This window comes from Sus scrofa, chromosome 1, assembly GCF_000003025.6.
Source record: "Sus scrofa isolate TJ Tabasco breed Duroc chromosome 1, Sscrofa11.1, whole genome shotgun sequence".
Taxonomy (NCBI): Eukaryota; Metazoa; Chordata; class Mammalia; order Artiodactyla; family Suidae; genus Sus; species Sus scrofa.
In genome coordinates, this window is record NC_010443.5 from 38,983,796 (window position 1) to 39,011,196 (window position 27,401).

The window sequence follows — 27,401 nt, forward strand, 5'->3', positions numbered from 1 at the left end:
ATTCCTATTAACATCTGATCACTTATGTCATCACAATTAAGATAATACCACCTCTAAAAGGCAGAACGCAGATCACAAAGGATTAGAAGAAGTCTATGCAACAGACGTCTACAAGTTAGACTAGATGATTTCAAGAAAGTCTGTGGGGTAGGGATTTTAAATCAAAACAGCACATAGCTACATATATCTCTCCCTTATTTGGCCTTATGATCTCACAAGCAGAGAAGTAAGAAATGGGCTCATTTTAAAGCGGTGAGGCAAAAGCAGCACCCTAGTTGGTTTAGCAGGAAGAAGGTAATACCTTTAGCCTATGAGGAATTAAGTTAGCAAGGAAAACCATTCAATTTACCCTGTTTCACAGACTTTTCCATCACATCTAGGTTTGCATACACTTAAAATTGACAAGGTTAAAAGCCTAATTCCAACTCAGCATAACATGTTGATTTCTGCTCCAAGAGCAGCACATTCATAGGGCAAAAAAGACAGTGCTCTTCTAGTTAAGAAAATAAGATGCATGTAAAACATTCAAGTAAAAATGTAAGCTTCCAAAAGGATAGTTATAAAATCAGAGTGGGCAGAATTCAAAGAAGAGAGAGATTAGCATGAGTCAGAGAGACTTGGTAAAGCTTTCATGGAAGAAGAATGGAGAGTGTTTAAAGAGGCTGAAGAGAAAAGAAAAAAACACTGGTTTAAATATAAGTTGAATAATAGAAACAAAAATTTTATATAACATTGTCCATCTAGTCTTTTTATTTAGAAACTTTTGTCATCACTGATATGGCCTCTTCTCTACAACTATCAGAAGTATAAGGTATATAATAAAAATCAAGAAAATGAAAAGTAATACAAAATATGCAATTTGCTGAAGATAAATAATACAGTATTTGGCATAAGTATAAGAAGAAATACATCACATAAAGCGAAAATTGCTAAATCTCTACTTCTCATGTTGCTTTTATATTATTCTTTTTGATGACTGCACATCTACTTATGAAATGTTTGAAAGTTATTACATTTTATTTCTGTAAAAAGACTTTTAAGCAATTCGAATTCTGTCTTTCTTAAACTATCACAGACAACTGAATTCTTTATATTATTGAATTGTTTCATATCATAGAAGATAACACACTTGATAGTATTTGCATTCAATTCAGAAATGTAGCAAGCTATCAGCAAAGAAGAAAAAAGTATGTATATTGACAAGACTCCAAGTATATAAAATTATAATCAAAACATTCCACTTCAACAACATCTATTTGTCTCAAAAGCCTAAAATGACCCTTCAGAAAAATCAAAAGGTATCTATTCAATTGAGAGTTAAGCTATCTTCCAATCAGCGTCTTAACACAGATTTCTTCTTGGGTAATGTTTAATTCTTTCGCTCGATATTCCCTTTGCCACTCAAACTAAGTAAGGCAGTCCAGCTTCACTTGTTGAGATTTAGCCACAGGCTTGCCTACAGTAGCAAACATCTCCTCAAATTGTGCTAAGTTGAAAATAATTCTTGATGAAGAGTATAGCTCTAACACTGTATAAATATGGAAGCCACATCATGATACAGAAGGAACTCAAAATGGGACCTTAGACTTGATCAACTCTGTTAGACTTGCACAGCATGGCTGGGATCAGGTTATCTCTTAGGTTCCTTCCAATATGAAAATTCTATGCTGCTATGATATAAACAAATATGTAAGCTTTGCCATCAACTCAAGACTGGTTACCTTCTCCAGACAATGGCATTTGTGATCAAGCACATATATCAATGCAATATGATTAAACCGAGCCCCTTTCCCCTATACATCTGTCTAGTGCTATCTAAGCCTAAACAGCCTGAAAGTTACTGCATTTATTCAGAAAACACACATGTATATGTGAGCTACCTAGGAATGGTTAAGGGGAGGCATGTAGTAGAGATTTGGTAGAGATCAGCAGCCCAAGGGGATTTCTGGCAGGAGATGCAGAGAGCAGAGAGAACTAACCTTACAAAAATGGGGATTCAAAATCCAAATTCCTACACCTAGACGATGTTAGTAAAAACCAGGTAGAACCACCCCTCCCTCATAACTCATGCTACAGCCAGACATTTAGTTTTTCAACATGTCCTGCATACCTGGTTCCTTCTGCCAGAATCACTCTCCTCCAAACTCTTTAGCTAATGCTACATCTTCAAGACTTCAAGTAACTGTCAGTTTGTGCAAGAAGCTTTGTCCAAGACTCTAAGTCAAGTTTGGCTATCCTACTGTTTTATTCTATCACTCTGTAACCCCCTCCTCATTTTAGCATTTAGTATCCTATATTGAAACTACACATTCATTTAGGTCTATTCCACAACAGATAGTAACTAGAAAAATAAAATACCTAGTTGGCTAACAGTTTAGTTCAGGCAGGTAAGATATTAGTGTTACATTAGAGGAGGATTAAAAATGAAAAAAAAAAAAAAAAAAAAAACTGAACTTCTTGGAGTTCCCGTTGTGGCTCAGTGGTTAACGAATCTAACTAGGAACCATGAGGTTTCAGGTTCCATCCCTGGCCTTGCTCAGTGGGTTAAGTATCCCGAGTTGCTGTGGCTCTGGTGTGTGCCAGCACCTACAGCTCCAATTAGACCCCTAGCCTGGGATTCTCCCCATGCCGTGGGAGTAGTCCTAGAAAAAGAAAAAAAGAAAAAAAAAACTGAATTTCTTATTCATATCTGTGGTTCTTGCCCCCAAGCACAGTGGTAGGATAATAAAATAACAATGAAGTGTTTGATATTTGAATAAAGAAGTTTAAAAAAAACACCTTTTGTCCCAAGACACCAGTAAACCAAGGCATGGATTATGACACTGAGTATCCCAAGACTAGGATCTTAGTTACTAGGTCCGGGATATAGGACTAGATCAGACAAGAGGAAGGTGGCTCAATTCAGAGGAATTGTGAGGAAAAACTCCAGATATACAGACTTCAGGATTCAACAAATTAATGGCATAAGAGCACTTAAATGTCCCTAGTTTCTGAACAAGAATGACCCTCCAACATGGAGCACAGCTAATGCTCTAAGTGAGGGTTACATGCAGAGGACAACTGTAGAAGAGAATTAATCAGTCATCATTACCAAAGACATCAAGATGCAGAAGTGCTTAAGTTCCCAGGAAGTCTAAAAGAATACATTCATCTAATTGTATACACACTGTTACCAAATGAAAGTGTGTATCTCCAAAATGCATATGCTGAAGCCCTAACTTCCCATGTGATTGTTTTTGGAGATAGCGAACCTGTGCCCATAGGGTTAAAAAACCCATCCTAAAACTGTGTCTCAGAGGGTTAACCGAAACTGGTGACTAACAGAAATTCCTGAGCTTGTCACACAAAAACCCTTCCACTTGTAATTTGCTTTCATTGACCCAAACTCACTTTATTTTTTGACTCCTTAACCCCCTATAGATAATGCCTCTGACATATAAGTCACTATAGTAACAGAGGAATGAAGTTATTTGGCAGGAACTCAGAGTTGGCTCCTGTCCAGTTCAAACTGGCTAAAACTAGTTAGGACCACTGACCATAAAACTGAGGCTGAGCAGGTGTCCGATAAATGACTTTTTGATGTCAGAGGACTGAAAACTCCACCTTGAGATCCTGCTGAATGCCTTTATTTTAAACATGCATCCTGTGAAGAAGCATGTAATACACTTGTGCAGAACACCGATTACATCACTTTTTCCTACCTCCAATCACCTCTTCCCACAACTAAGACTACCCTGCTTCTTTATCTCATAAATATCTCAAGCCCTTCACCTTCTGGGAGGCAGATCTGAGACATGTCCTCCCCTCTTCTCCCTTGTTTGCCTTGTGAATAAACCGTTTTCCTGCTGAAAACCTCAGGGTCTCAGCCTTTGGCTTGCTGTGCATCAGGAAAACAAAACAATGGGACTTGTGAGGAGGTGATAAAGGTTAAATGAGATCACTGGGGTGGGGCCCCCTAATCTGAAAGGGCTGGCACCCTTACTGAAGAGGAAGAGACACACAGGAGCTCTCTCGCTCCACCTTGTGAGGACACAGTACAAAGGGGGTATTTGTAAATCAGGAAGAGAATGCTCACCAGGAACCAAATCAGTTGGCACACTGATCCACAACTTTCCAGCCTTCTAGCATGGTGAGAAATAAATTCTGATGTTTAAGACACCCAGTCAGGTTTTTGTTACGGCAGTCCGCACAGAGCAAATTATTTTTTGTGTATAACGTCTCAAAAAAAGCCAGATAAAGTTTGTCTTGTCTGCATTATCTTACCACCTCAGAAGGAGAGAAACAGCAAAACTGGATAGCTACCGATGTTAGTAGATAAATACTCCTAAAATCACAGTGAGCTAATTAACACTTCCACCTCATCTACCATGGAATTTGCCCATGATCTACTACAAATACCCAACAGTTCCGTGGCCAATAAAATTGAGCTCTCAATGATGCTTTCTGAATTCATCCTGTATCTGTCATACGGTGAAAGTCGCACTAGAGCTACCTCCAAAAATGCATGTGGGACAAGGTTACACAATAACTGACCCAAGAAAACTCAAGCCAAGGTCTGAAGGATAATAGAGGATCCCTTGGATGTTGCTACTGTTAGCTCTGCTCTTTTTCCTTTTGCTGATGAAAATGACTGAAATGTTGTTCTAAAAGTCCTCAGCAGCCTGGGTGTTCAGGGTTATTTAGGACTGTCTCAGCAGTTGCTGAAGTGCAGTGGTTCCTCTGGCTCTTGGCTGCATTACTGTCTTCAGGAGATGGGATCCCTATCCAGAATGTCACACGTGGGAAACCTTCTCAGACTGTGTATAGCCTTACTATTGATGATGGATGGATGCCATAAAAGAAAGTTATTGAGGTGTGAATTACCATCATAACTGAATTCCTCCCTGCAGTGATAAGGGCAGAGACCTGCCTGGTTTCCAAAGGAGCTGTATTATATAGCACTGTAAAGCAGGTTGCTCCTTTCAGCCTTATTTGCCCATGTTTAATTATGATGCCTTAAAAAAAAGCATATATTATACTCTGACATCTCACTTTCACAACATTCACTATATGGTAGAGTTTGGTATTAAGCCAGTTTATTTTGGACTCCATCCAAGAGAATTTAATTAAGAATATCTAAAGTACCTTGTTATGAGATGATCTTACCTGCAAATTGGTCCCACTGAGAGGGCTGTGTTAAAGTTCCCACAGATACGATCAAAAGAAGAAGAAAAAAGAAAAAAGAAGAAAAGAAAAGAAAAGAAAGGAAAGAAAAGGAAAGGAAAAAAGAAGAAGAAGAAATTTCAGTTTTTTTCTTCTTCTACTTGTATACATATAAATCTCTGTTCACAACTCTCAGATTAGGTAATTTTCTTAGTGCAAGTACAAAAGAACAGTTGTCCAAAGCCACCTGAATTCAGGGATTTGTATAGGGTTTGCCATTGCACTTAAAACACACAAAAGGAAGAAGTCTATTGGTTTGCAACCATGGCCAATTGTGAAATGGAAAGAACAGCAATAATTCTAATGGTCTGAAAGAAATAATTCATTCTCCTTTTGCATAAAGCTATAAAATCCTATCTTGAATATACTTTGAATATTTTTCTAACAGCCCTACCGGAAAACATTGAAGAGTGGTACATAAATTATTCAAGTACCAAATAAAATTAATGAAGGGGTTCCTTTCCACCACATACAAATTCCAGAATGATGAAATGAAGTTTCATTGTATAATTTTTTCCCTTTTGTTCCCCTAAACAAGAAAACATTTTGGATATTCAATAAAATCCTATATAATGCATTTGTTTTTCTGAGTACTGTACATGGCTAATAACGTGTATTTCAAAGCAGGAGAGTACCTCAAACACAACTGAGATGTTTGACATCCAAGACTCTTTTGCTCTTTATTTTGAGAAGGAGAATAATTATATAAGCAATTAGGTAGAATGTTAAAAACATAACCAGGAACCACGGAGTTCCCGTTGTGGCACAGTGGTTAATGAATCCGACTAGGAACCATGAGGTTGCAGGTTCGATCCCTGACCTCACTCAGTGGGTTAAGGATCCGGCGTTGCCATGAGCTGTGGTGTAGGTCGAAGATGCGGCTCGGATCCTGCTTTGCTGTGGCTCTGGCATGGGCTGGAGACTATAGCTGCTATTAGACCCCTAGCCTGGGAACCTCCATATGCCCTGGGTGCGGCCCTAGAAAAGACAGGGAAAAAAAAAAAGCCAAAAAAAAAAAAAGACCAACAAAAAACATAACCAGGTTTTACATATTATAAAAACATAACCAACTATAAGTTTGCCCTCAATCTAACTCCCTTTTGGTAGAAATAGGTTATTTTTTGCTTACATTTTTGCAAACTTAAAAATCTTCTTCTTTTTTTTGTCTTTTTTAGGGCTTCAGCACATGGAAGTTGCCAGGCTAGAGGTCGAATCAGAGCTGTGGCTGCCAGCTTAGGTCACAGCTACAACAAAGTGGGATCTGAACTGTGTCTGTGACCTACACCAAAACTCACAGCAACTCGAGATCCTGACCCACTGAGTGAGGCCAGGGATCAAATCTGCATCCTCATGGGTCCTAGTCAGATTCGTTTCTGCTGCACCACAACGGGAACTCCTTAAAAATCTTCTCTTAAATGAAAGAAAAAACTGCATGTTTCATTTTTTTTCCTATGTGTGTATAATTTTTTGGCACAAGAGATGTAATTTATATGTAAATTTTGTGAATACAACTTTCATGGTTTAAAAAAGTAAATATTTTTAGAACATCATATAATCATATAAAGAATACAGCATTTGCCTAAGTACTCTTTGGATAATAGCAGTAATTAAACATATACAAACATACACCCTTAGATGTGCATATATACACAAAGCGTTTGTCAATTACAGTCCTGCCATACTTAATGAATTCTACAGGTTATAAAGAAACCATTGAAGAAAAAAGTGTTAGAAGTCATTATTAGTTTATCCAAAATTTTATGTCAAAAATCTATTTAATTGCAAACATAAAAAATAAAAACAAAAATATAACAAACCAATTTATTTTTAATCATGTCCAACTATAGGGAAAGTTCTCGAATGGTCTATCTTTAACAGGGTTACATTTAGGATTCTTTTCTTGATATGTTAATAATTTTTCCAAGTAAATTTGCTCATAGCCTTTAAGAGGCTTCCAATTTTGAAAAGTGACATTTTGAACATAGGAACATCTTTCATAATCATTTCTATATTCTCTGTTAATAAGCCCTCAATAAATACCTTAAAAATGAAAAAGGAGACTAGAAATACTTTAAACCATTCAGTTATTAAAACCAGAATTATTAGCCAGCAGCAGTGCTGAGGAAAAAGAAAGCAAGGTTGAGGGATGGCTTTAACAGGCAAAATGAAAATAAATCTTGAAAGTCAGAATAAGGTTGGGCTATTAAAGGGAACAATGAACTCTAAGAATTTTTATTATCATTATTGTTATTATTATTATTATTATTTTGTCTTTTTAGGGCCACACCCAAGGCATATGGAGGATCTTAGGCTAGGGGTCGAATCCGAGCTACAGCTGTCAGCCTACACCACAACCACAGCAATGCAGGATCTGAGCTGCGTCTGCGACCTACACCACAGCTCATGGTAGCACCAGATCCTCAACCCACTGAGCAAGGCCAAAGATCGAACCCGCATCCTCATGGATGCTAGTCAGATTCGTTAACTGCTGAGCCACGATGGGAATGCCAAGAATTTTTTTTTTTAAATGAAACAAACAAATGTATGGTGATTTTGTATAGTTTAGGAGTAACCCTACAGAAAGAATAGGACACCCTTAAATATCTAAAGATTGTCTGCTATCAAGATTTTCATAAATGGAGAGGTTCTCTAAATCAATCAAATTACAAGTAGAAATTTTACAGATAGGGGTCTAAAAGGTTATTTTAAATAACTCCATTATATATTTTTAAATTACTAAACAAATTTATGTTCATTATAAATTCCACAACTGGGAAAAATCCCTTTGAAATGGCCTATTATTTTTCTTTCCTTTGAGTACTCAGTTCCTGAATTATCATGACGACCTCTCAAGACACTTTTGCCTTCTGCGAGTTTAGGATGTGAGGGTGGGCTCCGCTCTGCCAGCCTACAGAGCAGACCACACAGGACATGCAGAGTCCCTTCCCCCTGAGCAACATAGGAGGGTTGCTGCCCTCAGTTGCTGCACTGCTCTGTTCCCTGAACCTGCAACAGGGCAAGACCAGCTGCCAAGCAACTGGAGCGGGAAGTCAGGTATGAGCAGCAACTCTGTGGTCTGAGTTGGGACACAGCTGCTTCATGGACATCCAAGAAAGCTCACTGTTAGAAGCATCCTTATACATGCAAAGGAAGAAAGAATGAATTCTCTCATCTAACCTTGGGAGGTAAATTGCCTTTTTCTGGCACTTGAAGTGAAATCTCATACACTTTGTAAGATGCTTGATTTCAAATGTGCATTTGAAAAGCAATTACCCTTTTAAAAAAGATTCCCAGATCCCCCAACCCCATGAGTAGAACCATAATAAAAAACACTGCTAAACATAATGACCCCTCCATGTGCTGTGTTTGCTTACTGTGTCTCTGTTGATAGACTGTTTTGCCTGTGGCACATTTATTTTTACACCGCACGGGAAATGAAATAAATATATTAGTGATTTCTTATCAAATGGCATTTTACACTGTGTGCTTTTTTTCAAATATAAAATCAAAAACCTTTCCAAGAGTAGAAATTTGACATAACTCAAATAAAAAATGGTTTCCTTCATTCAGACAGCAGCAGGATGTATAAGATTATAACTTTCACATCAAAGATTGGCTTCGTGCACTCTTGATCAACAATGGAAGGACAAGGACATTGTTCAATTACATAAATCATCCCTCAGAATTTATGAGTTAATAAAAGCTGAAAACATAGATTCATAAAAGAGAGATTTTATGAAGTAGCATTCAAAAATCATTTCAGTTAATTTCTCACAAATATTAGAAACAAAAAGGGTGACTGCAAGACTTTAACTTCTCCTTATTCAGTTATCAAAACACCATATTTACTTAACCCAGGTCTCTTTATCTCAGTGATAAAAGCAACAATTAAAAAAAAAAAAAACCCTGTTGCATTCATGAAACAAAATTTTGACATCTGATTTCATTAAGAACTTGGCCAATCTTTTCTGCGAAATACTACCTAGGGTAAACTTTTCCTCCTTTATCTGTCATTGCTTTAAAGTCTTGCTGCTTTCTCAAGGTCCTACTGACCAGGTATAGTTGCATAACTTCTTTTTTTAATAAATTCGTACTCTTTCTCAAACTGAAGACGAGTTCCATCTACACAACTTCTTACAATCAGTGCTGCAATTTCCATGTGCAAGGACTTCTTGGAAAAAATATAATGAAAGTTTCCACATCACTTTCCACAGAACAGAAAGTTCCAGAGTGGAATAGTAACAAAAACCATCTCAGATTTCCTCTGAATAAGAAAAAGTCCAGCACTAAAATGAATAAAACAGGACAAAAATTTAGAAAGAAAAATGTCAGAGTGTAATTAGGGCTTTGGCGTTACTCTGAGTGATAAGTGGAATGAGTAGAGGAATGGAAGAAAGACATGAATTCTTGTTTACACAGTCACTTAGACTGCAGTGCTGAGAACGTCACATGGTTGGAAATTGAACAAATATCCAAGGGAAGGATGACTGGCTTGGAACAGAGAGGTGGTCCAAGAAGAAACGAGGCATAGTTGGATTCTGGATATATTTTGAAGGTACAGCCAATGTGAAATCTTGATGGATTGAATGTGGAGTGAAGAGAAATAGAGTTGCCAAAGATGAGTTGTTTGGTTCAACAACTAGAAGAGGAAAATCCCACTAATTGAAATGGAGGTGGGAGGCTGTGGGGGTAGTGGGATCCGGAAGCAAATAATAGGATATCCTCTTTGATATGCCAGGTCTAGTTATAAATATTAAAAATCACTCTAAGAATACTGTAATGATACAATATTTCTAAATCAAAAAAACATATAAAACCAAATTCATACTGAGTGAAGTAAGTCTGAAAGAGAAAGACAAATACCATATGATATCACTTATATCTGGAATCTAATATATAGCATAAATGAACCTTTCCACAGAAAAGAAAATCATGGACTGGGAGAATAGACTTGTAGTTGCCAAGGGCTAGCGGGAGGGAGTGGGATGGACTGGGAGCTTGGGGTTAATAGATGCAAACTATTGCCTTTGCAATGGAATAGCAATGAGATCCCACTGTGTAGCACTGGGAACTATGTCTAGTCACTTATGATGGAGCATGATAATATAAGAAAAAAGAATGTATACATGTATGTGTAACTGGGTCACCATGCTGTACAGTAGAAAAAAAATTGTATTGGGGAAATAACAATTAAAAAAAAAAAAAAACCAAATGTGCAAATGGGCAGCGTAACTCAAAGGGTGTTTAAGATATGCATGTCAAAAACAGCAGTTTCCGTCATGGCTCAGTGGAACCATGAGGTTTCGGGTTCGATCCCTGGCCTTGCTCAGTGGGTTAAGGATCCAGCATTGCCGTGAGCTGCGGTGTAGGTCGCAGACATGGCTCAGATCCTGTGTTGCTGTGGCTGTGGTGTAGGTGGGCAGCTGTAGCTCTGATTCGACCCCTAGCCTGGGAACCTCCATATGCCACAAGTGCGGCTCTAAAAAAGCAAAGCCAAAAAAAAAAAAAAAAAAAAAAAAAAAGACATGCATACCAAAAACATAGTTTTTTTCATTTTTAAAGTTTTGAAGTATAGTCGATTTACCAGGTTGTGGTTGTGGTCATTTCTGCTATGCAACAAAGAGATTCAGTTATACATAAACACACATCTATTCTCTAACATACTCTTTTCCCATGTAGATTATGTAGATCATCACAGAATACTGAGTTCTCTCTGCTGTACAACAGGTCCCCAGAGCCAATCATTCCATATACCTCAGTGTGCATATGCCAACCCCAAACCTCAGTCCATCCCCCCTCCCCCCTCTACCTGTCATCTTTGGTAACCATGGGTTTTTCAAAGTCTATGAGTATGTTTCTCTTCTGCAAATAAGTTCATTTGTATCAACTTTTTTAGATTCCACATATAAGTGACAACATATGATATTTATTTTTCACTGTCTAACTTTACTTAGTGTAATAATTTCTAGGTCCATCCATATTACTGCAAATGCAAATGGCCATTATTTCTTTTTTTTTTTTTTTTAGTTGAGAAATGTTCTATTGTATATATGCACACATTGACTTTATTGATTCTTCTGCTGATGGACATTTAGGTTGCTTCCATGTCTTAGCTATTGTAAATAGTGCTGCAATGAACACTGAGGTTCATGTATCTTTTTGAATTATGTTGTTTTTTTTTCTGGATGGATGCCCAGGAGTGGGATTGCTGGATGTAGTTCTTTTTTTAGTTTTTTGAAGAACCTTCATACTATTTTCCATAGTGGTTGCACTAATTTACATTCCTAACAACAGGGTAAGAGGGTTCACTTTTTTCTGCACCCTTTCCAGCATTTATTGTTTGTAGGCTTTTCAATAATGGCCATTCTGGATTTGTAAGGTGGGTAACTCATGGTAGCTTTCATTTGCATTTCTCTAATAATTAGCAATGTTGAGCATCTTTTTATGTGTTTTTTGACCATCTGTATGTCTTCTTCGGGGAAATGTCTATTTAGATCCTCTGTGCATTTTATCACTGAGTGTTTTGCTTGTTGTTTTTTGGCTTGGGAATTTTCTTAGTTTTTGTTTTTTATACTGAGCTGCAGGAAATGTTTGTATATTTTGGAAATTAATCTCTAATCCATTGCTGCACCTGCAAATATTTTTCTCATTCTGTGTGTTGTCTTTTTGTTTTATGGTTTACTTTGCTATGCAAAAGGTTTTAAGTTTACTTAGGTCCCTTTTTTTTTTATTTTGTGTTTATTTTCATTACTATAGGAGGTGGATTGAGAAGATATTACTATACTTTATGTCAGACAGTGTTCAAGCCTATATTTTCCTCTAAGAGTTTTATAGTATCTGGTCTTACATTTAGGTTTGTAATCAATTTTGAGTTTATTTTTTGGTATGGTGTTAGAGAGTGTTCCAATTGAATTTCTTTGACAACAGCTGTCCAGTTTTCCCAGCACCACTTATTAAAGAGACTGGCTTTTCTCCATTGTATATATTTGTCTCCTCTGACATAGATTAGTTGACCATAAGTGCTTGGGTTTATTTTTGAGCTTTCTATTCTATTCCATGGACCTATATTTCTGTTTTTGCACCAGTACCATACTGTTTTGATAACTGTAGCTTTAGAGTATAGTCTGAAGTCAGGAAGCCTGATTTGTCTGGCTCCACTTATTTCCTCAGGATTACTTTGACCATTTGAGGTCTTTTGCGTTTCCATACCAAAAAAAAATTTTTAAGTTCTATGAAAAATACCATTGGTAATTTGATAAGGATTGCACTGAATCTGCAGATTGCTTGGGTAGTGTAGTATTTTCTTTTTAAGTGTAATCAGTTAACCCTAGTTATTTCTATATGGTAAAATAAAATATAGGTGATTTTTATTTTCTTCTCTTTACTTATACTGAACATAAATTACTTTTATAATATAAACAAGTACAAAAAATAATACCTCAGATATAATATTTAATTTCTCAGCTCATGTTGTAGCATCAACATTTATTCATTTATGAAGATTATTTTAAGGCACAACTTTTGTAGGGACAGAAAAATAAGTCTGAGATGGTCTTGTTTCTTGAGGCACTCGTATTTTTTAAATATACTTTTTGGTTTAGAATTTTAGATTTAGAGAAAAGTAGCATAGATAGTAGAATCCTTTCACAACTTTCCCTAATGTTAATATCTTATATAATAACGGAACCCTTGTAAAAAAAAAAAAAAGAAATTAGTACAATGCTATTAACTAAACCATAGACTTAATTCATATTTAGCCAGGTTTACCACTAATGTGCTTTTTCTGTTCCTGTATCAAAGCCACAATAGTGCACTGCATTAGTCACTGTATCTTCTCAGTCTCATTCTAATATGTAAAAGTTCCTTGTTTTACCTTGTTTTTTATAAACTTGGAAGTTTTAAAGACTGCTGGTTAGGTTTTTTTTTTTTTTTTTTACTGATTTTTATTTTTTCCATCATAGCTGGTTTACAATGTCTTGTCAATTTCCTACTATATAGCAAGGTGACCCAGCTACACATACATACATACACTCCTTTTTCTCACATATCATGCTCCATCATAAGTAACTAGATATAGTTCCCAGTGCTCTACTGCAGGATCTCATTGCTTATCCATTCCAAAGGCAATAGTTTGCATCTATTAACCCCAAATTCTCAGTCAGTCCCACTCCCTCCTCTGCCGCTTTGGCAACTATAAGTCTGTTCTCCAAGTCCCTCAGTTTCTTTTCTGTGGAAAGGTTCATTTGTGCCATATATTAGATTCCAGATATAAGTGATATCATATGGTATTTGTCATTGTTTTTCCGACTTACTTCACTTAGTATGAGAGTCTCTAGTTCCATCCATGTTGCTGCAAATGGCATTATTTTGTTTCCTTGTTATGGCTGAGTAGTGTTCCATTGTGTATATATACCACATCTTCTTAATCCATTCATCTGTCCATGAACATTTAGGGTGTTTCCATGTCTTGGCTATTGTGAATAGAGCTGCAATGAACATTCGGATGCATGTGTCTTTTCAAGGAAAGTTTTGTCTGGATATATGCCCAGAGTGGGATTGCTGGGTCATATGGTACTTCTATGTTTAGTTTTCTGAGGTACCTCCATACTGTTTTCCATAGTGGTTGTGCCAATTTACATTCCCACCAACAGTGTAGGAGGGTTCCCTTTCCTCCACACCCTCTCCAGCATTTGTTATTTGTGGACTTATTAATTATGGCCATTAAGACTGGTGTGAAGAAGAACCTCATGATAGTTTTGAATTGCATTTCTCTAATAATCAGTGATGTTGAGCATTTTTTCAGGTGCTTATTGGCCATCTGTGTATTTTCTTTGGAGAAATGTCTATTCAAGTCTTTTGCCCATTTTTGAATTGGGTTGTTGGCTTTTTTGCTGTTGAATTGTATAAGTTGTTTGTATATTTTAGAGATTAAGCCCTTGTTGGTTGCATCGTTTGAAACTATCTTCTCCCATTCTATAAGTTGTCTTTTTGTTCGCTTTTTGGTTTCCTTTGCTGTGCAAAAGCTTGTCAGTTTGATGAGGTCCCATTGGTTTATTTTTCCTTTTATTTCTCTTGCCTTGGGAAACTGACCTAAGAAATCATTTGTAAGGTTGATGTCAGAGAATGTTTTGCCAATGTTCTCTTCTAGGAGTTTGATGGTGTCTTGTCTTATATTTAAGTCTTTAAGCCATTTTGAGTTTATTTTTGCGTATGGTGTGAGGGTGTGTTCCAGTTTCAATGATTTACATTCAGCTGTCCAGTTTTCCCAGCAGCCCTTGCTAAAAAGACTGTCTTTTTCCCATGGTATATTCTTGTCTCCTTTGTTGAAGATTAATTGACCATGGGTATCTGGGTTTATTTCTGGGTTCTATTCTGTTCTGTTGGTCTGTATGTCTGTTTTGGTACCAGTACCACACTGTCTCGATGATTGTGGCTTTGTAATACTGCCTGAAGACTGGGAGAGTTATGCCTCCTGCTTGGCTTTTGTTCCTCAGGAATGCTTTGGCAATTCTGGGTCTTTTGTTGCTCCATATAAATTTTTGGATTTTTTGTTCTAGTTCTGTAAAAAATGTCATGAGTAATTTGATAGAGATTCATTGAATCTGTAGATTGCCTTCGGTAGTATGTCATTTTCACAATATTAATTTTTCCAGCCTAGGAGCATGGAATATCTTTCCATTTCTTTGAATCCTCTTTGATTTCCTTGATTAATGCTTTATACTTCTCAGCATATAAGTCTTTCACCTCCTTGGTCAGGTTTATTCCCAGGTATTTAATTTTTGGGGGGTGCAATTTTAAACGGTATTGTATTTTTGTATTTCTTTCCTAATATTTCATTGTTAGTATTCAGAAATGCAACTGATTTCTGAATGTTAATCTTGCATCCTGCTACTTTGCTGAAATCATTGATCAGTTTGAGTAGGTTTTGGGTTGAGTCCTTAGGGTTTTCTTAATATACTATCATGTCATCTGTATGTCACTGCATACAGTGACAATTTTACCTCTTCTCTTCCAATTCAGATACCTTTTATTTCTCTTGTTTGTCTGACTGCCGTGGCTAGGCCTTCCAATACTATGTTGAATAAAAGGGGTGAGAGCAGGCATTCTTTGTCTTGTTCCAAATTTTAATGGGAAGGCTTTCAGCTTTTCTCCATTGAATATTATATTTGGTTTGTCATAAACGGCTTTTATTATGTTAAGGTAGGTTCCCTCTATACCCACTTTGGTAAGAGTTTTGATCAAGAATGGATGTTGGACTTTGTCAAATGCTTTTTCTGCATCTATTGAGGTGATCATGTGATTTTTTACTTTTCTTTTGTTAATGTGGTGCATGATGTTCATTGATTTGCGTATGTTGAACCATCCTTGTGAACCCGGATGAATCCCACTTGGCTGTGGTTAGGTGTTTTGTATTTCTTCAATTTGCCTAATGTTTTTCCCATGATTATCCTGGAGTTATGGGTCAGGAGGAAGACTAGCACAGAGGTAAATGTCTTTCCCATCACATCATATCAGGGGGCATGTGATCTCAATATACAATGTACTTCTACATTTAAAAGAGAGATTTCTCTCCTGTAAATATACTATTCTTCTCTTTCTACAGTTTTCCTTTTTTTTTTTTTTTTTTTGTCTTTTTACCTTTTCTAGGGCCACTCCCGTGGCATACGGAGGTTCCAGGCTACGGGTCTAATCAGAGCTGTAGCCACTGGCCCACACCACAGCCACAGCAACATGGGATCCAAGCCATGTCTGTGACCTACACCACAGCTCATGGGAACAGTGGATCCTTAATCCACTGAGTGAGGCCAGGGATTGTGTCCTCATGAATACTAGTCACGTTCATTATCATTGAGCCATGACAGGAACTCCTCCCCATTCATTTTTTTATCCAACTGTTTGTGAATATGAACTCATGAATATTTATTTAATTTTTTATGGTGTCTAATTTTACTTTGATTCTTCCAGTAACACAGTAAAAGTAGGGAGGACACATATTTTTTATTAATATTTTACAAGTGAGTAATATGGTTCAAGGCTTATAAACTGACACAATTCATAACAGAGATTCCGAGTGTAGAGAAACAATGCTTCCTGAAAGGGAGCAAGATACATCACCCCAAAATATGCCTTTTTGGTTCGGGGTGGGGCTGCTTATTTTTAAGAAAGAGCAAACACAGGAGATGCTCTGAGAGTTGTGTATAACTTAACCTTCTGTAAGAGACATATACATTTATAAGGGACATCTCCATTTGCGGGGGTGTCTCCCTCTCTGTACTTGGAAGAAAAGGATGACTAAATCTATAGAAACTCTTACTAATAGAGAAGACACTGCCTTCAATCTCCCTAACAACAATACCCCTGTTTACTGCGCTTTGCCTGAAAAACTCCCATAACTGACTCCCTCTGACATCTTTTTTTTTGTTTTCAGTTGGAGATGGTATTTAAGGTGGTAGTTGGGCCATTGAGGGAGTTACTCAGTTTACCTGGCTATCTGCCATGAATATAGGATGCATACATGTTATTAAACTTTTGTTTGTTTTTCTCCTGTTAACCTTCTTTTACTGCAGGGACTGTCTCAGCCAAGAACCTAGAAGAATAAAGGGGAAATTATTTTTCCTCCTCTACATTCTCAATCATGAACCTCAGAGGGAGCTTCATGTGGAAACTCTCCATAGCTTGAGTGGAAAAATAAATTATAATAAAACAACACTTCAAGAAATACAGAATTTCACAAAATTCTAAACAATAGTTGCAGGAGATAAACCAGTTGTCTTACATGGACTACATGAGTTCTGTCCATTGAAATCAAGCCTAAAAATCAGCTACAAGGTCACAGTCAAAAAACAAAGAATTCACCCATTGATGCAATATGCTGCCTATGCTTACACATAAAGAGTCTCTTCCAAAATTGAAGAGCAAACCACACTGACTTTGCCTTATGCACTAGAGAAAATATCTATGAAAAAGAACAAAAGAGAAGTTATTATTTTACCATGAGTAAGAAGCACATCTAAGGACACAAGTGCCAACCTCTCTTGATGGATGGATTGATCGAGAGGCAAATAGGTAGTCAGGCTGGATATATTGATATATAGTACATATAGATATAGATGCATTAATCTCATTTTTCTATCTATTAAAAAGTAACAACTATGAACAAGATGCTGTAAGAACTATGAAAAGTAAACACTCAGGTGGAAAATCTTAACCTGAATAAACTGATCAATTTGATGAACAATCATGGGAGGGTGGAAATTTAAATGCCTCTCTATTTTTGTTTTAGGATTCAACAATAATAGCAACTGACTGAATAAAACTGGATATAAGGAAAAATCAATGCAAAAAGTTAATAAATTTTAAATGGACTATTACTATTTCAATTCTGTAGTTCAAATGACATAACGTACAACATTTATATTTCATTTCTTCCTTATTCCTTCCAAACTATTATACAACTATCTTTTTTTTCAATTAAAGAATAGTTGATTTACAATGTTGTGCCAATTTCTGCTGCACAACAAAGTGACTTTATCATACACATATATATATATATATACATTCCTTTTCTTATGTTATCTTTCATCATGGTCTATCCAAGAGAGTGGATATAGTTCCCTGTGCTGTACTCTATAGTAGCCCCACATTGCTTATCCATTTAAATATAACCGTTTGCATCTACCAATCCCAAATTTCCATCCATCCCACTCCTTCCCCCTTCCCCTTGGCAACCACATGTCTGTGTTCCATATCCATGACCTGTTTCTGTTTCGTAGATAGGTTCATTTGTGCCATATCTTAGATTCCACATATGAGACATCATATGGTATTTGGCTTTCTCTTTCTGACTTACTTCACTTAGTATGAGAACCTCTAGTTGCATATACAAACTATCTTGATATAGACAAATTATCCGGCCTTAGAACTTTACATCAGTCCACGAGATATCTTAAGTAAAGCAAAGAAGTTCAGGCCAGTTAACTATGTGAACCATAAATAGGAAGCTTCCTAGCTTAACACATGCCAACTAAAGAATGTCATTTATCACCCTGTTCTACAAGGATTGAGTCATTAGCCACTGCAGTTTCCCTGACAGGAATTCAGGACAGAGATCAGGAATGAGACCCTCTGTGCTCTGCGAAAACTGGCAGGACAGGCCTTCAGATAGTTAAACATTTTCAGGATAAAATTTTATTAACTCAATTTCCTACATCTTGCCATACTTAGAAAAGCACTAAAAACACTAAGATAACTTGTGCCTCACGACTCGCAGTAATCTTCTACCAAGATGTGTGCTTGACTGCACGTACCCCTTTCTCCCAGCATCACATATATGCGGACCTCCCTCCCCCTTATTTCTTTGGAACAGTTCCTCAGAGCTATCTGAGAGGCTGTCTCCCGCGCTATAGCTCTCAGTAAGTCTCCAAATGTAAGTGACACTCAGAGCTCCCACACTGTGCATTTTTATTTCCATCCGACCCAGAGACATGAGAGCATCGGGTCATAGACAACTTTCACTGATACCAATATTCTGTGCTCCTCAGAGTAGCTCAGAATACAGAGAACCAGGTGCCAAAGGGAGTAAAAACTCCGACTGCATTTCTGCAGAGTGGACAATTCCCTTTAAAGAAAGAAGATCTTTACATTTTAAAAGCAAAGCACACTTTATGAGGGCGATAGTTCATTCTAAATCCCCAAACGCTGCTTGAAAAGTTGTGTATTTCTTTAATGTTTTTAATGAAAAAGGCTACCCATGCTTTCTTGGACAAAAAAAAAAAAAAAGTATTGATTCTTTCAGAGTATGATTCTTTCAGTATTGATTCTTTCAGACTATATGAAAGCATACAGTCAATTCTGGAGACAGGGACATGTAAGTGGTCACCTTCCACTTGCCATTATTTACTTTGTGTATTAAAGGAAAAATGAATGGACAGTGCAAGAGTATGCAGATGCCAAAAATTTTATTACTATAGAAAAATCTGTACTTTCTGAACCCCAATTGATTAAACAATCTGAAAAAAAAGATTTTTTAATTAGGGGTCCAAGAGGTACCATGGAAATGTAGTCTAAAGGCCAAGATACTAGAAGGAGGCACTATAAACACCCTCTAGCCAAACATTCAACCAGAGGACTTGAGAAGAAAACTGAACACTTATAATTACCACACTTATGAAGGAGTGCAGTTATCTTGCCAATTTTTTTTTTAAAGAGAAGAAGAGGAGGAAGAGAAGGGAATTAAAGTGAAGTATTTAGACACTGGAATAATTTTTCCCAGAAATTAAAAATAAATATCTTATTGCCAAGGTAACTTTTAAGCATCACAGCTTCAAAAGATTTAAATAATGCATAATCGGCATATATACTATTTTTCAGCAAATATAATAAATATGCACATATACATGTAGATATACATATTTAGGAAGCAGAATGGCAAGCATATTATTTCAAGATGGATAACTGCAATACTTCAGAAAGAAACTAATGATGTCACTTTCTCTAGAATGTCCCAGCACATACCTTGCTAGAAAACCAGCGAGATGAAAAAATAAAGAAAGTTTCAACCATGTAAAGATCTGATGTAAATCTCTAAGCAGAACAAATTCATTTCTGGTCTTTATGCTCTAACCTTTGCAAGTTTTTCATTGTTCTATAAAGAAATCTTAAATATGCAACTTAGAAAACTCCATAACTACCAGAATATCAGGGATGCTCTAAATTCTTAAATCAATATCTCTGTACACCTGTGGAGATAATGGCCATTCATCCCTCAGTTGATAACACCACCTGATATACAAAATCATTCATTCATTCAAAAAAATTTTTATCAAATGCTGATCACTTGTCAGTGATATAAACACAAGACAGAAAAAAATTGAACAAAGCCCAATCCCTGCCCACTGAGAAAATAAAATTCTGGGGTAGACACAGATATTCATCCAATAATCACATAAAGAGATGTGAGACAAACTGTCACACATGCCACAAAAGAGAAATACAAGTTGCTTTAAAATTTTTTAATGGGTGAAGCTGATATGATTAGGGAGACGAGGAAAAGGTTTTCTTAGAACGTGACATTTTACAATGATATCAAGGAAATGTGTTAGAAAAAGAGAAAAGGATTTTGAAAATAAGGCCCTATAGCCTGGAGAACACCAGAAGATAATGTGACTAAGAAAAGACAGCAAATCCTTAACAGAAGATAAGCTGAGGTAGAAACCAGGATATGGGTGTCACTATAAATTATGTGACAAAATTGTGCCTTGATGTTAAGAGCAAGAGGCTGGCTTTGAAGCACTAACAGCAAGGGAGGTAATGCAATTAGAGCTGCATTTTAAATGTTCTCGTTGGCCACAGTGTAAAGAAGACAAGAGGGGAGCCAAAGGACCTGGGAGATCAGCTAAGGGACCTCTTGGTCCAGGCAAGCAGGGTGGCTGCAAGACAGCTGTGGACCCAGTCAGCACACATTCTTGAAGCGCGATATACAAGACCAGGTAATGACTGCAGGGGGTGGAGGAGGAGTCAGAGACCATTCTGAGGGATTTGATTCCCACTTCGTTAACCTTTTTCTGTTGTTGTTACTTTTTAATTTTTTTTTAATTATAGCTGACTTACATTGTTCCCTAACCTTTAAAGTTCTTTATAATCCCAAATTTGGGGTCATGAATTAAAGCAGCAAATCACAGACCCCTTTGATAAAAGAGCTGAGGAAAGAAGGCATCAAGAATACCTATGGGGAGAAGGATCAAGAGGTGGAGGAGTAAGACATCTCACTTACGTTTCTCCCACAAACACATCAAGAATAATACCTACGTCTGCGGCATATGCAGAGATGTGTTGTCAATGGAAATACGAACACTGGAGGAGGGACAATGGAAATAGGAACACTGGAGGAGGGGCAGGGTGTTTGGTTACTTTGGGAGATTAGTTGAATTGTGGTCATGATGAATGTATCAGAGATGACTAGCTGTCAGCCAAAGATCCGTGCTTATTTCACAGCAGAGAATTATTGTGGAAACGAGCTGCTCAAAGACTGTATTTCCCAACCCTCACCACTCCTCTGGATCTAGCTGGGGCCATGTGCTTGGTTCTCACTAAGGGAGTTCAGACAACAGTATTGGGCCACTAAACTTCAGACGCAGGTGTGTTTTTTTCCCACCTCCTGTTACCCATTGACTGACCTCATGTAAAAGTCCGCAAGTGAAAAAGAAGGAGGCTTCCCTAAAAATGACCATGTAGAGGCTGCTTGCCAACTAGAAACTCTGAATTGGGCTATTATGAAGGTGAGAAATCCAGTTTTGCTGGGTTGGACTACATTTGTTACAATAGCTAGCAGTATCCTAACTAAAACATGTGGCTGATGTACTTTTGAGACATTCACAGGAAGCTGTACAATAGACTATTAGATACATAGACCTACAGTTCAAGGGAGGACTCTGGGCTGAAGATTTTAATTTCAGAGTCATCTAGATAATGGTGATAATTAAAGCTGTAGGCATAGATGAGATTGCTTAAGGAGAAATTACAGTTAGAAGGGGAAAGACCCTTAGTTCAATAGTGGAGAAGACTTCAGTATAGAAATATAAAGTCATTTTCTTGTAACAGATGTAGAGGTATAGTAAATGGTTATTGGCATCCAGAAATATGTATTCAGTGATAGTTAAGCAGCCTCATATATTCCTATACTTACGTTGCAAACACTGAGCATCTGTTATAGCCCAGGCACAGTGCAGGGCACATGGATGCAATGGTCATCAAGCTCTCAGAGAGATCCCAATGACAGCAGATAACAGAGCACTGGACCTGGCCGCAAGGTCAGGTTCATGGAGGATTTTTTTTTTTTTTTTGGTCTTCTTGCCATTTCTCCCGCAGCCTATGGAGGTTCCCAGGCTAGGGGTCTAATCAGAGCTGTAGCCTCTGGCCTACACCACAGCCACAGCAATGCCAGATCGGAGCCACGTCTGCAACCTACACCACAGCTCATGAAAACGCCAGATCCTTAACCCACTGAGCAAGGCCAGGGATTGAACCCACAACCTCATGGTTCCTAGTCGGATTTGTTAACCACTGAGCCACGACGGGAACTCCTCATGGAGGATTTTTTAAGCAGAGGCCTAAAGGCTTAGTAAGAACTAAGCTGGCTGCAGTGAGAGTAGGTGGCAGACCATTTCTGGCCTGGGTTCTGCATGAAACTCCTGATGGCAAGAAGCTTGAGACATTTTAGAACATGCAAGAGTGACAGTGTGGCAAGGGGTAAAGAGCTCCAAAAGCTAAGTAGGGATCAGATCATTCAGGAACCCCTTAGGGTCTACATTAAGGATCTGGGACTTTATCACAGGTGATGAGACACAATCTGGTCTTAAGCAGAAGGGCAGAGAATAATGAGATCAGGGCTTTGTTTCTTGTCTGTGATTTTTTTAAGTAGGTTTTATGAGCTATTTAACTATAACTGCCATTGCAGAGGTCACCAAGCATATGTGATGGCAAGTGAACCTACAAGATGGACCAGGGCCATCACAGATTCCTTACCTGCTCCCCTATCCTTAGAATGTATGTTCTTCTCACCATTCCCCCACTAGCAGCCTTGACAGAGGTACATGTTGTTGAGGTCATCTGGATGTACCTTTGACTGAACTCATTAATGCCACTATATAAACTTTTAAGATTCTGGGGGTGGATGTAGAGATGTACTCTGGAGTAAACCTTGAGGCCACCCAAGAGAAGCCTTGTACATAAGTTCCCTTGCTTACTAACCCTGCCACCTACAAATCTGGAGTGATCTGTCTCTTTCTCTGGTCTCTCCTTGCCCTCCATGTACAGAGGCCAGACTTGGATTTCAGCTGGGAACCCCCAAGGTTGCAAACCAGTACCCCTATATTTTATTTCCATGGGAAAACTCTTCCAGAGTGCTACATATTTTCCTATAAATTACTGTTACCTTGAATTCTTTGCTATTTGAGTATTACTGTCCTGTATAAATTACCTATATGCATATTCTTCAGTCAGCAACACAGTGTCACTGGAGCTTCTACAGAACCACGCCAACACAATTTTTGAGCCCACTTTATGCATCTTGATTAAACTTAATCAGTGATTTTTATTTTTTTAATTAATTTATTTATTTTGCCTTTTTTGTCTTTTTAGGGCCATACCCGCGTCATATGGAAGTTCGAAGCCTAGGGGTCTGATCAGCGCTGTAGCCACCGGCCTACACCACAGCCACAGCAACGCAGGACCCGAACCGCATCTGTGACCTACACCACAGCTTACAGCAACGCTGGATCCTTAACCCACTGAGCAAGGCCAGGGATCGAACCTGCAACCTCATGGTTCCTAGTCGGATTCATTAACCACTGAACCACAACAGGAACTCCTAATCAATGATTTTTAAATTAGCCATTTATTCAACAAACACTGAATGGATCCAGAGGCAGATAAACCCTGATGTCTGCCCTCAAGAAGCTCACTGTTTTGAGATAGAGTATTGCATACTTTAAGTACTCATTAAGTACAAGTTTTAAGTACCCCATAAGTGCAGAGGAAACAGGGAAGCTTCGGGGAGGGCTTCACAGAGATGATATTTAAACAAAACATTAAAATTAAACAGATCATGTGGAGTTCCTGCCGTGGCACAGCAGAAATGAATCCGACTAGGAACCATGAAGTTGCAGGTTTGATCCCTGGCCTTGCTCAGTGGGTTAAGAATCCAGTGTTGCTGTGAGCTGTGATGTAGGTCGCAGTTGTGGCTCAAATCTGGCATTGCTATGGCTGTGGCGTAGGCCTGCAGCTGTAGCTCTGATTAGACCCCTAGCCTGAGAACCTCCATATGCCACAGGAGAGGCCCTAAAAAGCAAAAAAAAAAAAAAAAAAAAAAAAAGGAAAAAAGAAAAAGATATGAAAAACAAATCATGCATGAGAGAGTGACATTCCACAGAAAACATAAAGCAAAATCAAATGAAAAATAAAATTTCACACTACACATAAAGAATTAAACATTGAATTGCTAGGTTAGAGACCATGCTAGACCAGGGAAGGCAAATAATTTTGCATAGTGATAACTCTTCATAAAATGGCACACACAGCAAATTTCACCTTGCTTTCCTTTCTCTTTCTAACATATTATATACTTTATATTCCTATTATGTTTATGTCTATCTTCTTTACATTGTTCATTCCCTAGCTTACATTAGAATGTCAGTTCCACCACCAGGAGACTCAGCAATCTTGTTCTATTCATTGAAGTAACTATAACACCTAGATCAGTATTAAGCACACAGTAGACACTTAAAAAATTTGTCTACTTAAAAAAAAATCATCTTTTGGATCAGTTGTCTTCAAAGTGTTTTTTAGTACACATATCTGTCTGTTCAAACTACCTGACTTCATATCTCATAGATGTAAATGGGCTTATTTATATTCATATTTACCATGCTAATAATAATGTACACATTTCCTTTAAAAAGAAATTAAAGTAATTAGAAACAGAGGTTCTCACAATTTCTTCCTCAAGACTCTCTCTTTTGCATCATCTTCATTTCAAAATACGCTGTTTTTTGTTTTGTCTTTTTTAAACTACAACCCCTGCTTTGGCAAGAAATCACATTACTTCTCCTTACAATCCACTGGCCAGACCCAGTCACACAGTCCCCTCCCACCTGAAAGGGAGCCTGGTAAATGGAGTTTAGTGCCACTCAGTTGTGATGCAAACATATTTCATGAGCAGCATCCAACCAGGTCCCTGGAGTCTTCTCTCCCTCTGTCCCTTCTTTGGGACTCAGACACAAGAGGCTCTAATTGACATAATGAAGCTCATGCCACTTGCAGTGCTATGAATAATGAATTCCTGTCTCCGACTTAGAAGTCTCATGTCCTCCAATAGCATCCATAAAACGGTAAGAGGGTAACTTAGCTTGTAAAGAGGGTAATATTTTGATATCACCCAGACCTTATAGCATACTGATATCATCATGCTCCTTTTGAAAGTGATAGGGAAACAGCTCCATAATATCCTCTTTCCTACTGATTTCCTAATTCTACAAGTGTCAGAGTGTGAGAACACTTTTTTTTCTTTTGGGGGCCACACCTGTGACATATGGAAGTTCCTAGGCTAGGGGTCAAATCAGGGCTGCAGCTGCTGGCCTACACCCCAGCCACATCAACACCAGATCCATATTGCATGTGCAGCCTGCACCACAGCTCATGACAACACCAGATCCTTAACCCACTGAGTGAGGCCAGGGATCAAACCTGCATCCTCATGGATACTAATCGGGTTCTTAACCCACTGAGCCACAACGGGAACTCCTGAACACACTTGTGAAGTTCTTCTGTAACTGAATTAAAACAGTACTAAGAAACCCTAGTACACAAGGGTTTACATTTAAGCTGTTTATTTTATTGCTCAAGAGAATAATGATGTTTCTCAGTGAGGGACAAATGCTCAGGAACGGTGAAGAGAGACAAATAATAATTCCATTACTTTTCCTGGAAGTTTAATGGGAGAGTAAGATGAGGGATGAGAAACTTAGAAGATATGGGATACAAAAATAATCAAGAGTTACTTCAAAGAATGGAAAACTGTTTGAAGAACTTACTGAAATAAGTCAAGCATATTTATGTAAGTGCTAACATAAACAATTAAAGTGAACCGGGGTGAGGGTGTGGCCTGCAAAGCAAGCTGCTTTTTGTTTTAACAGTAAAGACAATTGCAGGGATATAAAAATTTCTACAAATCCCTAGCTTAGAGTTCTGTGGCAAAGTTCAGAAAGTAAATGATTTAAATAAAGAAACTTTATTCCCCTATTCAAATCTCTTGATTTGATTTTAAATTATTTCTAAAGCTTAAAAGTTTTGCCATATTTCTCTAAAACTCATATTTATGGACCATTGGTTGCATCTGCCTTTTAGATTCTTTTCACATTTATAGGTACAAGAGAAAGGTTCCAAAAGTTACTTAGGATAGGAGGGTGGCTGCCCTGGTTGTCAGCAGCATTTCTTACAGAAGGAAGTGGGCTGTCCTAAATAAAAAATAAAGAGGGACTGCAAGGTTTATTTTTCAATTTATGCCATTATACATCATAAGATCCTAGCACAATTATCTCCTCATCCTTACCCTATTGCTGCATCTGGCCCATCACATTTTTAGTTTAATGTTAAACATCGCAGAAGATTAAATACAGCCTTTCCTTTTGGGCAACAAAAGAAGGATTTCAAAATGCACTTCTACTGGTAATTTAAAAGTCAACTGAAGTAAAAGTGAGAACCTTGGTGCAATCATTTGCCTTTTTTGACAAAAGCCTTTTGTCCAATGAAAGGTCATTTTGATTTAATAGTCTGAACAGTTAGTCATCCTCACACACATTTTTCGATATTTCTCAGAAATCTCCCTAATAAAATCTCCATCACGAAACAGAACACACTACATGTTGACAAGATTATTTTCCATTATGACAGTATCACTTCATTGATTTGAATGTATTTAATTTTGAAATAAAGGGGGAAGGAGTTCCCATCATGGCTCAGCGGAAACGAATCTGACTAGGAACCATGGGAATGTAGGTTTGCTCCCTGGCCTCACTCAGTGGGTTAAGGATCCAGCACTGCCATGAGCTGCGGTGTAGGTCGTAGACACAGCTCAGATCTGGCATTGCTGTGGCTGTGGTGTAGGCCGGCAGCTACAGCTCCAATTCAACCTCTCGCCTGGGAACCTCCATGTGCCGTGGGCACAGCCCTAAAAAGACAAAAAAAAAAAAAAAAGAAAAAAAAAGAAAAGAAAGAAAGGGGGGAAATGACTTAAATTAAATGATAATAAAGTACTTAGAACTTTACCTTTTCGTATGATTGTAGCTTCCTGGTGCAAACAGTCATGAGTAAAATAGCACTTTGAAGAGGTTCCACAACATGCTCAGAAAAAGACCCACGAGTTATAAATTCAATAATATTTGTAGCTTGAAAGTGGAGATTATATTTTAATTGCTTCTAAATTCAAACCTCTAACCTAGGGGCGAGAGCTGCCTATCAAGCATCAAATTGAAGAGGAAACATCCCTCTTCCAGGCTTCTTCTCGCACTGCATCAGCCCAGTGCAATGAATGACCTTGCACCTCATCTTGGTTGCAGCAAGATGTGCCATAAGGCTGCTATGGGAATGTTTTAATCTTCTGTTAAATTAATCTCCATCATTATAATCAATTTCAGTAGCTATAT

At 37.7% G+C, this 27,401-nt stretch overlaps 1 protein-coding gene across 7 annotated transcripts in view; it reads right to left on the reverse strand.

Annotated features, from left to right (window-relative positions):
- Positions 1 to 27,401, reverse strand: part of NKAIN2 (sodium/potassium transporting ATPase interacting 2) — a 1,025,964-nt gene that overhangs the window by 969,544 nt on the left and 29,019 nt on the right. The window lies entirely within an intron of this gene.